This window comes from Herpailurus yagouaroundi, unplaced genomic scaffold (assembly GCF_014898765.1).
Source record: "Herpailurus yagouaroundi ecotype Mexico unplaced genomic scaffold, PumYag 160, whole genome shotgun sequence".
In the NCBI taxonomy this organism is placed as follows: Eukaryota; Metazoa; Chordata; class Mammalia; order Carnivora; family Felidae; genus Herpailurus; species Herpailurus yagouaroundi.
The window spans coordinates 32,772,642-32,785,417 of record NW_024412401.1 but is presented as its reverse complement, the minus strand read 5'-3'; the positions used below and the strand labels follow the sequence as shown (position 1 = coordinate 32,785,417).

Below are 12,776 nucleotides of genomic sequence, written 5' to 3'. Positions count from 1 at the left end.
AGAGACCCACAAGATCAGGGAAAGTGGCCTCCTTATTCACATCAAATCATTGTATGTACAGACCGTTTCCATTTAATGTAATTGTCATTCGGCAGTAAAAACTCACTTGTATAACTTAGAAGTGACAAGGAAATTGGATGGAGCTTCACATGGTTGACTCTCGGAGAAGAATGAAGCAGTGACTAGAAAGCTTGAAATTAAACCCTAGTGTCTGTAAAGGTTTAGGGGGGTTGTGTTCACATACAAAGCGATGGCAGAAAGGAGCCCAGTTGGGTTATTTAGGACTTTCACCAGACTTGTTTCATAGGATACTTCTCTTGGGTCGGATTCTGGACTGAAGGGTACCACTGTGACCACCAACTCCTCTTCATGCTTGAGGGTGGTGAAGAGCCAAAGGGCCTAGGGACCATGAAGTGCCTGGATATTGCCTCCTTCAGAGTGTTCAAACTATTGTTGACTCTCTGGGCCAGTCAGGCAACATAACTTTTTTTTTTTTTTTTTTTTTTTTAATGCCTCATTTGAGTAGATCCAGTTACAACTGCATTTATCCTTCCTGATGAGAATCTTATAAATATTAGTGGAAGTTATCTGAAAGTTTTAGAAAAGGGAATATACAAAAATATTGCAGCTTTTACATTTCAAAGGATATATTTAAGTTGTAAACTGATAAAAAGCTTACTTTGTTAACTGTGCTTTCTTAACAGCTGAAAGATAAATATCTTTTCTAAATTTATATTTTCTAAAAATATGCATTTCCCCATTTATTAAAAGTGCTCTTTTATTCTTCAAGTACACAGTAGGTTTTTGTTGTACAGAAAATTATATTTTCTAATACTACATATTCTCTATTTGGTATGTCATTACAGAAAATGCAGATATGTAATAGTGGTTATTGAATAATCAGGTATTTGCTAGATGGGCATAATCCTGAGAACCAAAGGTGATTTGCTAGATGGGCATAATCCTGAGAACCAAAGGTGAGATGGCATTTTTATTGTAGATGGTAGGGAAGGTATACCTGAAGAGTTATGGCAAGATTTGAGAAACTTATACATGTCCCAAGAACTACATATAGATTGGATCAGTATTACATGTTGCATGTACACATGGGATATCGAAATAGCACATGAACATTTTTCACTTCAAAATGTCCTCACGTTTGAGAACTTGTGGAGCCACTTTTCTGTTCTGAATTTTCAGATATGATCTGTCTGCTATCTTGCCTGGCACAGACTGTCATGGATGGGAAAGAAGGCTAAGGAATGTACATGGAACATCTCCATGGTCCAAATAGTGACCTCAAGCTCAGGGAGGCACTGTAATATGGTCAAGGCCATGCAGCTAGCTAGAGATATAGCCAGCTTTAAAACCCAAATTGGTCTGATTTTAAAGTTTTTTTTTTATGTTTATTTATTTTTGAGAGAGAGAGAGAGAAAGGGAGAGTGAGTGGGGGGAGGGGCAGAGAGAGAGGGAGACACAGAATCTGAAGCAGGCTCCAGGCTCTGAGCTGTCAGCACAGAGTCTGACGCGGGGCTCGAACCCACAAACTGCGAGATCATGACCTGAGCCGAAGTCGGATGCTTAACCGGCTGAGCCCCCCAGGCGCCCCAAATTGGTCTGATTTTAAAGCCCAAACCCTTTTAACTCTATCACATTGCCTTTCAACTGAACATATTTGTTTTCTTATACCATACTTTAAAAGATTCAGTTCCTAGGAGGAAATAGAAGAATATGTGTGCACAGGGATGCGGAACTATGTTTATACATGTTGCTTTGAGCCTCAGTAATCAACCATTTAATACAATAAAAGAGAGAGGGTTAAGGGGTGCCCCACATGGAATAGCAGTAGAAAATGGTCCTGAGCTAGTAAGGAGCCCTGGAAGAGTGGCCAAGTGCTGCCTGGGGAGTTAGGAGGCATCCCTTCTCACCGCATCCCAGCCATCAACCTTCCGTGAGACTAGGGAGACACCCCTACCCTATTGTGCCCTCTGTTCTTTCATTTGTAGAATGAAAAGGAAAAAGGTAGCCTGAAAAACAAACTGGATATCTGCTCTGGCTTCCTAATCCAAATGTGCAAGACAGCCAGGCTATGGAATAAAATTCGAGTCAAGTCTTCATTGTTATCACTGGCTGTATTTCTTGAGTAAATAATTAAACTTCATCTATTTTAAACCAATCCATTTTTCACCAAAATTATATTGATGAAGAAATCACAACAAATATCATTCTTTCATTTACTTTGCCATGAGTCAAGTAGTGCTATAAACCCTATTTCTGACTCCTTAACATCATACTGACTTTATTGTCAAAAAAGAACAGTGGGAATATGTGCACAGAAAAAATTACTTTCTTTCTTCACAATTCAAAAATATTATGAAATAGGCACAGGAGAAGCCATGTTAAGTCAAATGGGCCCCAAGGACAGACCATCAGTTTTATATACATCATTCACCATAGAATTATTTTTTAATTAAAAAAAATTTTCATGTTTATTTATTTTTGAGAGACAGAGAGGCAGAGAGAGAGGGAGACATAGAATCTGAAGCATGCTCCAGGCTCTGAGCTGTCAGCACAGAGCCTGATGGGGGGCTTGAACTCAGGAACCACGAGATCATGACCCGAACTGAGGTCAGATGCTTTACTAACTGAGCCACCCAAGCACCCCACCATAGAATTCTTAATGAGACTTTAAAGAAGACTTATCGACAAATGAATGTACTGTATTTTATAAGCATAACCAACTCAGAAGTATATTAAACAAGGACACAGCAGCACAGACATCGCTAGAACTCATTGGTACCACCACGGAGGGTGGTGCCAGGGAAGCGTCCTTAGGTTTCTGACTCTCAGGGGATGCATAAAAATCGAGGAGTCTGCCCTGGAGCGACTCTCAACTCCCAAGGCCATTGTGATGAAGGGGCAGAAGAGCTTTCTGGGGCCCAGCTCTCCAGTCCCTCCAGCAGTGGAGGCCTCTTGGGATCCAATACAGCCGTCTTCATTTTGAACTGTAGAGAAAAAAGAATAACGTGTAGATGTTATTTTTTTCCTAAATTACCTAAGCGTAAGAAGGTTGCTTAGCACTGACATAAAGGAACACAAAATTTTGAATTAGAACATCTTATAGTTGGAAAGAAATCCTAGTGCCTTGAAGTTTTACAACCATAGGAAATGGATAAAGGCTGCAAAATGTGTGACTTTATGACTTCTATAGTGAGGAAAAAATTAGGGAGGGGATGGAGGCAGAGCAGGGCCATGTAGATGGTAAATTTCTTGTCATTATAAGGTTTTGGTAAAGAAGCCAGAAAAACAAACGTTTGAATTAGGAATTGAGAGATTGAGAGTGAGGCCAGGACAACAACAACCACCACTATCAATCAATCAACCAACCAATCAATAAGAAGAATGTTAACAACAAAAACAGCAATAATAGCAATGATTCTTGGCTTTTTTTAGACACACAGCATTGCTTTGAGATGGACAAAAAACCATAAGAGTTCAGGAAGATGGTCTTGACGTGTATCCGCTTCCCATTGTGCCTGTATACAAAGGGGACCTTTCATCTTATAAATAAAATCCAAATTTGATGGAGTTCCTCCGCATTATGAAACTATTGCCCTACAGCAGTTTGAAAAAGGAGAGACTCATTTGGCTTAAAATTGCAGCATGTAAGAAGTGTGTGGCAGTGAGAACCAGGGCCACACTGTCTGATCCCGCAGGACATGCAAGGAGAAAACTGCTGGAGTAGTCAGGCAGTCTCCCTCTGTCGGAGTCCTCATTTGTCAGAGAGAGGTCATTGGTATTATCTGCGTCATCTGACCTAAAGGGCTTTTAGGGGAGTGAAGGGAGACCAAGGGTGCCAGGCAACCCACAGAATGTCTGCTTTTCAGTTCTTGAGCCAAAGAATCAGTTCTGTCCGAACATAATGGAGGCAAGAATTGCTAAATCTGGGCTGTACATTTCAAGGAAGCAGTGAAAGAAGAGAGGCTGCATCCCATCTGATAAAACAGGGCCTGACTTGGCTGACCTGTAGGGAGGAGCGATAGGCCGGGCCACCATGACCCCTCACATCTTTCCCTGAACTACTTCCTCCCTCTTTGGAAGCCTAACCCTCTGAACAGATTGAGTAGTGATTCTTTGGCTGCACATCTGAGTTTCTTCACGTTGCCAGCCAGCCTGGCACATGTAATCCGGAGAGATGGCTTGAGCTGGTTTCTGGAGACCTAGGTTCTTGGTCCAGTGGCCATGGTCCTGCCCGACATCCATGTTGTTTTGGGCCTTTATTGGCCAGTCACCTGGTGATATGTCCTGGTGAACCTGCAACTGCAAAATAAAAATCACCATCCTTTTTGAGAATGTGGACTTGAGAGGAAGACCAGATTTATTGGTCCACTCCTCCTGATTCACCCCACAGAAGCAAGGGTGGAGAAGATCTCCTTTTCCAGGTAGTCAACCCCAGGGAGGAAGCTTGCTGAAGAACTTGCCTGCCCGTGGGAGTTGTTTGGAGCCCCCAGCACCACCATCCGTCTCCTCTGTCAGAAGACGATGTGAGAATATGATCTGGTTGCTTGGTGATGATGAGATGGTTTACTTTGGACCCCCAAGAAATGCTTCTTTGTGTTGTAGGGCAAAGCTTTGTGATGGCCATATGTCTTTTATGCAAGCACTGTTCATTCAATTATGATCTTCTGGGGTCTAAGGTTCTCTTGTGTATCAATGTTGAAGTTCCAAACAGTGGGAGAGAGCAAAGGTGTTTCAGAGGCCTTAACATCTTTATCTGAAATTATGCCATCTTTGGTAACTGAACAGTTTACTGAGTATTCATCTTTTTTCCAGCTACCATTCGTTCATCTAGCTTCTGTCGGCTTTAAGAAACCATAATCATAGGGGCACCTGGGTGGCATAGTTGGTTAAGCATCCAACTCTTGATTTCAGCTCAGGTCATGATCTCATCGTTCCTGAGGTCCAGCCCTGTGTCAGGCTTTGCACTGACAGCGAGGAGCCTGCTTGGGATTCTCTCTCTTCCTCGCTCTCTACCCCTCCCCTGCTTGTGCTTTTTCTCTCTCTCAAAATAAATTAAAAATTAAAAAAAAAAAAAAAAGAAGCCATAATCATAAAAGCCCTTGGCATGGACAGACTAGTAGAAGAAAACCCATGTGGAAAGGACATATCATTTTGGTTCCCCAACCAGCACTCAAGAGCTTTGCTATGTCTCTCAAGGCCAGTGGGCAGATGTGAGACAAATGTTTCTGAACCTTAGTCTTCTCATGTATAAAATAGGGGCAATAAGAACAGGTTGGGGCAAAGCAGGTACATGCTGTGGTGTTCTGAGGTTCAAACAAGGTAATATGTTTAACTTCCCAGCACAGTGTCTAATTAATTCCATTCTCTCCTCTTTCCATTTTTTAATTAGAACCAATCCAGATTCACAATGGAATCAACCTCCACATCCACGTCTTCTAATCCTCTCCTCTCTTGGGGAAAACAAGAAAACTCCACACTTTTTTCTCCCATATAATTGGAGTTCTACATGACCAGGCCTGGCTGATCTCTCCAACCTTATCGCCATCTTACGTCCCATCCAGCCCACCATTCCTGCCCCAAGCACCACTGCATTAATCACACCTTCCCTTGGGCCACTTCTGACCACTGCAGTCTTACACTGTATGAATCACACTGCAGTGTAATGAGTCATGTCTGCTTCCCTCCCAGACTGTGAACTTCTTAAGGGGAGTGACCCCTTCTTGTTTGTATTTGATATCTAGTGCCTAGTAGGTAACCAATAAACTTTTAGTTAATAAACATTAAGCCTGACTCCAGGGGGTTGTAAAGATGGCCTGAGTATTTTAGAGGGATCCTTTTGGTTTCTTTGAAGACTTCCCACCAAATAAATACATATGATTTCATTTTAGAAGAAGGATAATTGGTTTTTCTCTGTGAACAAGGAAGACACTTCCTTTTTTGCTTCTTACTGATGTGTGGTGAAGGACATAAATTGTACAGGAAACAGGACACAGAGACATAAACCTGCTTAATCCAATTATATGTCTCAATCAACAGACAACGTCCCAAGAGAGGAGAGGAAGATGCACAGGATGGAGACCACTGCAGGGGAGCTAGGAAGCTGTGCTCTCACTGGTTTCTTTGTTTGCTTGTTTGTTTTGTTTTTGTTTTGCTTTGTTTTGGAAAGAGAGAGAGGCAAAAAGAGGAGAAGGAAATATAGTGACTGCCATAGGAAATGAGAATCAGTGTTTAGTCTTTGGCATGTTGTTGAACAGTGGACACATTAATGATTTTTTGAAGACAAATGAAGCAAAAAACAAAATAAAACAAAACAAACAAACAAAAAACAGAAGAAGAAGAAAGAAAGCACACAAACAAAACAAAACAAGAAACCAAAGTGAGGAATACAAGAACCAGACTCTTAAAAGGAAAGACTCTAATTACAGTCATTTGAGAAAAGTCATGCTTGTAGCCTGTTGCAGACAACACACAACTTCTAATTCTCAGGAACGGAGGCCTGAAGAAGGCTAGTGGGGTGCGGGAGACAGGGATAGTGCAGCACTGACAGTTAATGAACATGGGACCAAGCACTTTGACTTCACATAATATACCGTATTTAGCCCTTACTACAACAATTCTATACAGCAACTTTGTCATTTGCATTTGCAAATAAACTGATGTTCATCTATTAGCTGTTTCAACTGTTTCAAAGGTTTTTGTTCAGCTGGTTAGTAATGGTAGAGCTGAGATTTGAACCCACATCTCCTTGAGTCACTTTCTGTCTCTCCTGCACTGTATCATGCTCTTTCCCCAATGGGATGTGACTTGTAAAACCCTATTTCCTTGGCTTCAGGCTTTAGGCTCATTTGTACTGTTGGATTTGAACTCCAGAGCAGGGCCTCAGAGCTCCCCTTACTGTGTTATTCCTAATTAAATGTCCATTCCTTACACTTGTAGTTGAACCTCTCTTTTGCATACAACCTTTACCCTGTTTGTAGCGCTGAGCTCTTGAGTTATTACCTGGGACCCAGACTCATGGAATGATTATCACCTAAAGCCTTGCCTATCAGCATGGGAGGGGATAGAGAGTGTCCTGGAGAGTCTCAAACCAGCAATCACATACTCCAGTCAGAAGCGATTCCACCTACCACTCATTTGCTAGAGCCAGACACAGAGAAAGCTGAGCACAGGAAATATTTGGTAAACAGCCTCAATGACTACTGAAGCATTCGTTGTTTCAACATACTAGATATTTTATATCTTTACCATGTTTATTATCTGTCTCCTGTCCAGAATGTTTGCTCCATGAAGACAGAGGTCTTAGTCTTGTTCCCAGATGTATCTTCAGTGCCCAGAACAGTGCTTGGCAAAAGCACTCAACAAACAGCTGAGTGAGTGAACAATATTATTAATTCTACCTTCATTTGCTGAGTGGTCTTGGGCAAGTCTTTTATATTCTCTGAGCCTCCAAATTTCCTTTTAGAAAATGAGGATAAAGGGATAATCTCTTATAGCATTGCAGTGAGAATCGATGAGATAAGCAGGCAAAGTGACAAGTAGAAGACCTAACCCATGAAAAGCTCTGGATAAATTTTGGTTTCTTTTCACCTCCAGGGGCCATATTAGCCCTCTGACTTTTAATGCAATTCTCAAGCAAATCTGAATTTAAAAAAATAGAGCAACTGCATAGTTTGAATACATTCTGTAACTTTTCTGTTTCTCTCCCAGTGTGCGGAACAATACTGATGTTTGCCTCTGAAATTTTCCCCTAGCAATAGTTGGAAAACTGTGTAAGTGGAGGCTCTTTGACTCGGGGTGGGAGTGAAGTTGAGTACAGCCACTGGCCAAGCCTTTCAAACAGTGTAACAAATGATGTGTGGGCACAACTGGGGAAAATGCACACATTCTTCATTGGTCTGGTGAAATCATGTTTGGCCCCCAGGTGCACTTTACCTGTTAACAGCATTTAGACAGATTTATCAGCTGTAAATTTTGCACCATGAAAAAAAAAAAAGGAACATTTTTTTTTCCTCTTTCTAAAGATAAAGCAGAAAGATTTGTCAGCAACAGAGCAAATCAAACAAATTAAGTGCAGGGCTTCATTCTCTCTGCCCCTCAATGGCCTGGTTGTGACACATGGACTCTAGGCATCAAATTCACAGAAACCTGGGGAGTTACTGGGGGAGAAAGCATGGTGGGTATGGGATGAGTACTTTAGCTAGGGCTGATGAGCTCTCGTTATAAGAGCCAGAACTGAGTAAAACAGGGACAGTGCATCCTTAATTAACACCATAAGAAAGAGGGAAAAAAAGAAAGAAAGCACATACCAAAAAATTAAAAAGAAAAAGAAAAAGGCATACAAAACTTTCCAGAACTTTTTGTGGTTCTCTTCTCTATGTATTTTCATGAGATCGTCTGCTTGGAAATGTATTGTTTGAAAAACTAGATGGAATTAGTTTTAAAATGCCCCAGATCAAACTGATTGCAATGGGTTAGAATATTATAAGCCAGATGTTACGAAACATCTTTTGTGACGTGGTTGGGGGGGCGGGGAAGAGAACGGGATTAGATTCAAGTGAGTCCACACTCCACAGTCAACTGGCTGTGTGACTCTGGCTAAATCCCTAACTCTCTAGGTAGCAGTTTCTTCACATGTAGTATTCAGATTACAAAGCCCAATCTGGGAGACTGTTGTGTGAATTTCACGAGCTAATGTGTCTGTGAAATTGTGTTATTAATTTTAAAGTGTAATGGTGCCATTCATAATTTTTCTGGAGGATTATAAACAATTCAAACAAAGTTTTCATATTTGTCCTTGGATAGGAGGTAAAGACTCATCACCCCCTTCTCTCTTAACCTCCCTCAATTTTCCTATAGAGTCAATGAGTGTGTGTGTGTATTATATGTTATACATCTTAATATATAATTAGCATTACATATGCTATATATATATAATATTAGTATATATTATTATATGTTTAGTATATATGTATATCTCTGTATAAAGAATATATAGAGAGAGATGTATAAACTTTCTATACATCTATGTTTATATCTCTGTGTAGAGAACATCCCTTCTTTAGCATTTCTGCTGTCACTTATAATGCCTTTCTTAGATGGTTGCAATAGCCACATTGCTATTTGTCTTTGTCCTCTTTCTAATCCCAAACAATCGAAATTTAATGCATATTTGGCCATATCGCCTTACCTTAGGAACCTCTAACCCAGCACAAAGTGCGAAGTCCTTAATTTAGTCCACTGGTTCTCAACTAGGAGATTTTGCCCCTTGAGGGACATTTGACAATGTCTAGAGATGATTTTGGTCATCAGAGTGGGGAAGGGGATGTGTACATGCTGCTGGCATCTGGAGGGTGGAGGCTAGGGATACTATTAAGTATCCTACAATGCATGGACAGCCCCACAACAAACAACCATCCTGCCCCAAAATGGTGGTAGTGGCGAGGTTGAGAAACCCAAATTCAGCTCATGGGATCTCCCTGAGATCTCTTCTACTTACATCAAGCTCCAGCTTCATCACTACCTTCATATCCTGGCCTCTAGCTGAGGTGAATTACTCCCATATCTCCAAGTCATTCCAATAGTTTCCAAAGTGCGTGGCATCTCTGGGCCCTTGCACTGGCTGGACTTACTGCTTTGAACCTGCTTCCTTTGCCTTCTTCAGCTGGTGATCTCTGCCTATTCATTCTTTTGTGTCTCCCCCAAATCTCTGCCCTTTAGGAAGACTTCCACACACCCTCGGCCCTTGCTCTGTGCATCCACAGCAACCCTGCCTCCCTCTTTCACTTAACTTATCACACTGTAATGAGACAGATATTATTCTTCCATGACATCTATTTGGATCTGACTCTCCCACCCATCAGAGAATTTAACAAAACTGGATTAAGCAGGGACCATTCCTTCTTCATCTTTGTAGCCTCAGAGCCAGGCATTAGGTGGGCACATAATTTTGGTAAATATATGCTGATTAACACAGAGAACAAACCCAAGTCAGTGACCATCTTATAGCTGAGGCTATGGAGTTGTTTTGTAGTGTTATGAGGTGAGCCACTTGAGCAAAGATTGTGTTGTGGTCAGTCCTGTGGCTACTCTGCACCCAGATTGTTAAGGAGACTCCCACTTCACTAATGGTACTTAAAACTCACTGATTGTACTGTGTGCCAGGAGCTTGCAAGGATTCTACACTAAATTTGAATTCTACTGTATCTTTACTATTACACATCCTCTCGTTATTCCCATTTTACAGATGTAGAAAGTGAGGCTCGTAGTCACACGAGTGATAGAGCCAAGGTTGAATCCAGGCATTCAGACCCCAGAGAATGTCAACTGCTGTGCAGTATCAGTTCACTGTCAAGTCCACTGCACTGATTTGTGGTCCTCTGGGAACATAGTCTCAGTGGGTCTGCATTTTCAAGATGAAGAAATAGAATTTGTAGGAGACTGTCACCAGTGATGCATCCATATAATGACCAGGCCAGAAATGGGTTTGAAGTCTTTCTATACAAGTGTATCTCAAGGATCCTGTGATCATCTCAACTCAGCCTATATTTCTCAAAATTTGCCCATCTGCTGGGTCAAAGAAGCCTGCATTTGCAGGTCTTATATGAGAGCAGATCTTAGGAGTCTTAGGATCCACCTTGGGGACCTGCTACAAATAGATCTTTGGTAATTATTTAAGCCCCTAGAAATCGTTAGCAGATCTGGGACAGCTTTGATTCCTGTCTGGGACAAGTTCTACATCCTGGGAGGTCTTTGTGCTGAGTCCCATTTGCCAAAGATCTCTAAAAGCTTCCAGGCTGCTTAACTCTTCCCAAACTTTTTGGTTTAAAAATGCATTCCTAATCAGTGGGTCTGGGTGCATTCTTTGTGCCTAGAGAATGCCTTTCTCTTCAACTTTGGAGCAGGCCAGCACACAGCACCGACCAAAATATGTGACACTCCATTTCCAGACTGAGTGGGCTGAGAGCACAATGTAGGTGGAAGGGGTTCCCACACAACTCTGAGAAGGCTTTGCTTTTCCAGGGTGGTCCAGTGGTCTTGGACTGCAGTCGGCCCCATTTGCTGGGATCCTTTGGGAAATCTCACAGAAAGCTTATTGCTGAAATTCTGACTGTTGCTTTCTTTCCTCTAAGGGCTATCTTTTCCAGGGCCCTTAGCCTCCTTCAAAGGTATGCAGTTGTCACTCATCATTCCTGACTTGCTGTCGTTCTTTTCATGTATTTGTTCTACAAATGCTCCCTGAGTGCCCCTTAGATGCCAGACACCCTGGTAGATACTGGAGGCACAGCAATGCAAATGTAGTCTCACTCTCCAAGTACTCACCTTCTTTGAGAAAAGACATAAGAAAGCCAATTAATGGCTAATCAGTAATCAGGCCTGTAATGGAAGCTTTCAGATTCAGGGATGCAGACAAGATGGGTCCTGAATAGCCCTGGCAATCAGAGACAATTTTCCAAGTGATGGCTAAACTGATTCACGAAGAATAGAAAAGATGAACTTTGAAGGAAATGGGAGACAAGAATTGGAGGAAATAGAAATAGGATATGCAAAGTCCCTGAGGTAAGAAGGAGTATAGCCCATTTGGGAAGTGTAGGTAGTTCAATCTGGTTGGAAGGTAGAGGAGGGCTGGTTGGGGCAGGTGGAGGTGCAGATGGGAGACAGTGGAAGGTAGGTTGCTATAAATTGTATTCTGTGGCATTTTGCAGGCCGTGCTAGGGATTTTGGACTTTGTCTTGAGGAAAAATGAAGCAGACTTTAATCAAGAGCATAACATGGTCAGGTTTGCCTTTTTAAAAGTCCAGTTAGGAAAGAATTCAGCAGAAAGGCCTGGAGGCTTTGTGACTGAGTTTTTATCAGAACAGACCTGCCCCTCTCATCTGAGCCAGCTACAGGGAACATGGGCAGGTTGATGACAGAGAGTTGAGGTCTCTGGGCAGCTGGGCAGCTGGGCAGACTCAGCAGGCCCAGAAGCAAGGAGTGGATAGTATTAAGCCTGGGGTGCAGGAAGAAAGCAGGACCCCGGAAGAGAGAGATGGAAGGAGCTGAGAAGAATCTGCTAGCAGATTCCATTCCCTGGACATAGATGGGTTTCCAGGCAAGTTCGTACAGCCAGGACTGAAGTTTAGAGATTCACAACAAAGTTGAAGCCTAAGGTTCCAGATGGGCTACTCAAAGGAGGAGTCAAGCAATTACATAGTGCCAGGCACTGACAAATATCTGCCTTATCATCAGTGCCACGAAATACGTGCCATTATCACATCTGCCAGCCGAGGTGAGGGAGGCTCAGAGAAGTAACCCACCCAAGATTGCACAGTGCAAGTACAGAGTCAGGATCTTAACCCACTATTCTCTAGCTTTAAATTCATTTTTTACCAAGTGTTAGATTTGGCACTTAACCCCAAATATATAATAACAACCCATTATGTTTTGATGCCTCTTTCATTTTTCTTCTTTAAAAGAAAAATGGGTCTACATAAGCTATTAGTCAGCATGAAAACTTCATGCCACAATACTTTGCATCTAGGACTCTGTGATTCCAGGTCTCTAACCAAAAACATCATCTCACACCAGCAAGTACTGCCTGCATGATCACGCTCAAGTCTCCCCTGCTTTTTCATATCAATATTCAACCATTGAGGTGATCAGCACAGGTTCCCTCACAGTGACACCCCTCTTTCCTTTGGAGCTCAGTGTCCACTAGGTTAAGAGAAGCATTGGCACTCACAGGATCCTTCAGGTATGGAACACATCATCTCAAT

The 12,776-nt window shown here is 42.0% G+C and overlaps 1 long non-coding RNA gene across 1 annotated transcript in view; it reads right to left on the bottom strand.

The window, feature by feature from the left end:
- Window positions 1–2,699: 2,699 nt before the first annotated feature.
- Window positions 2,700–12,776, bottom strand: part of LOC121034801 (uncharacterized) — a 38,563-nt gene continuing 28,486 nt past the window's right edge. The window contains exon 4 of the long non-coding RNA XR_005792623.1: window positions 2,700–3,005. This is a non-coding gene — a long non-coding RNA (uncharacterized LOC121034801). The remainder of the gene's footprint in view (window positions 3,006–12,776) is intronic.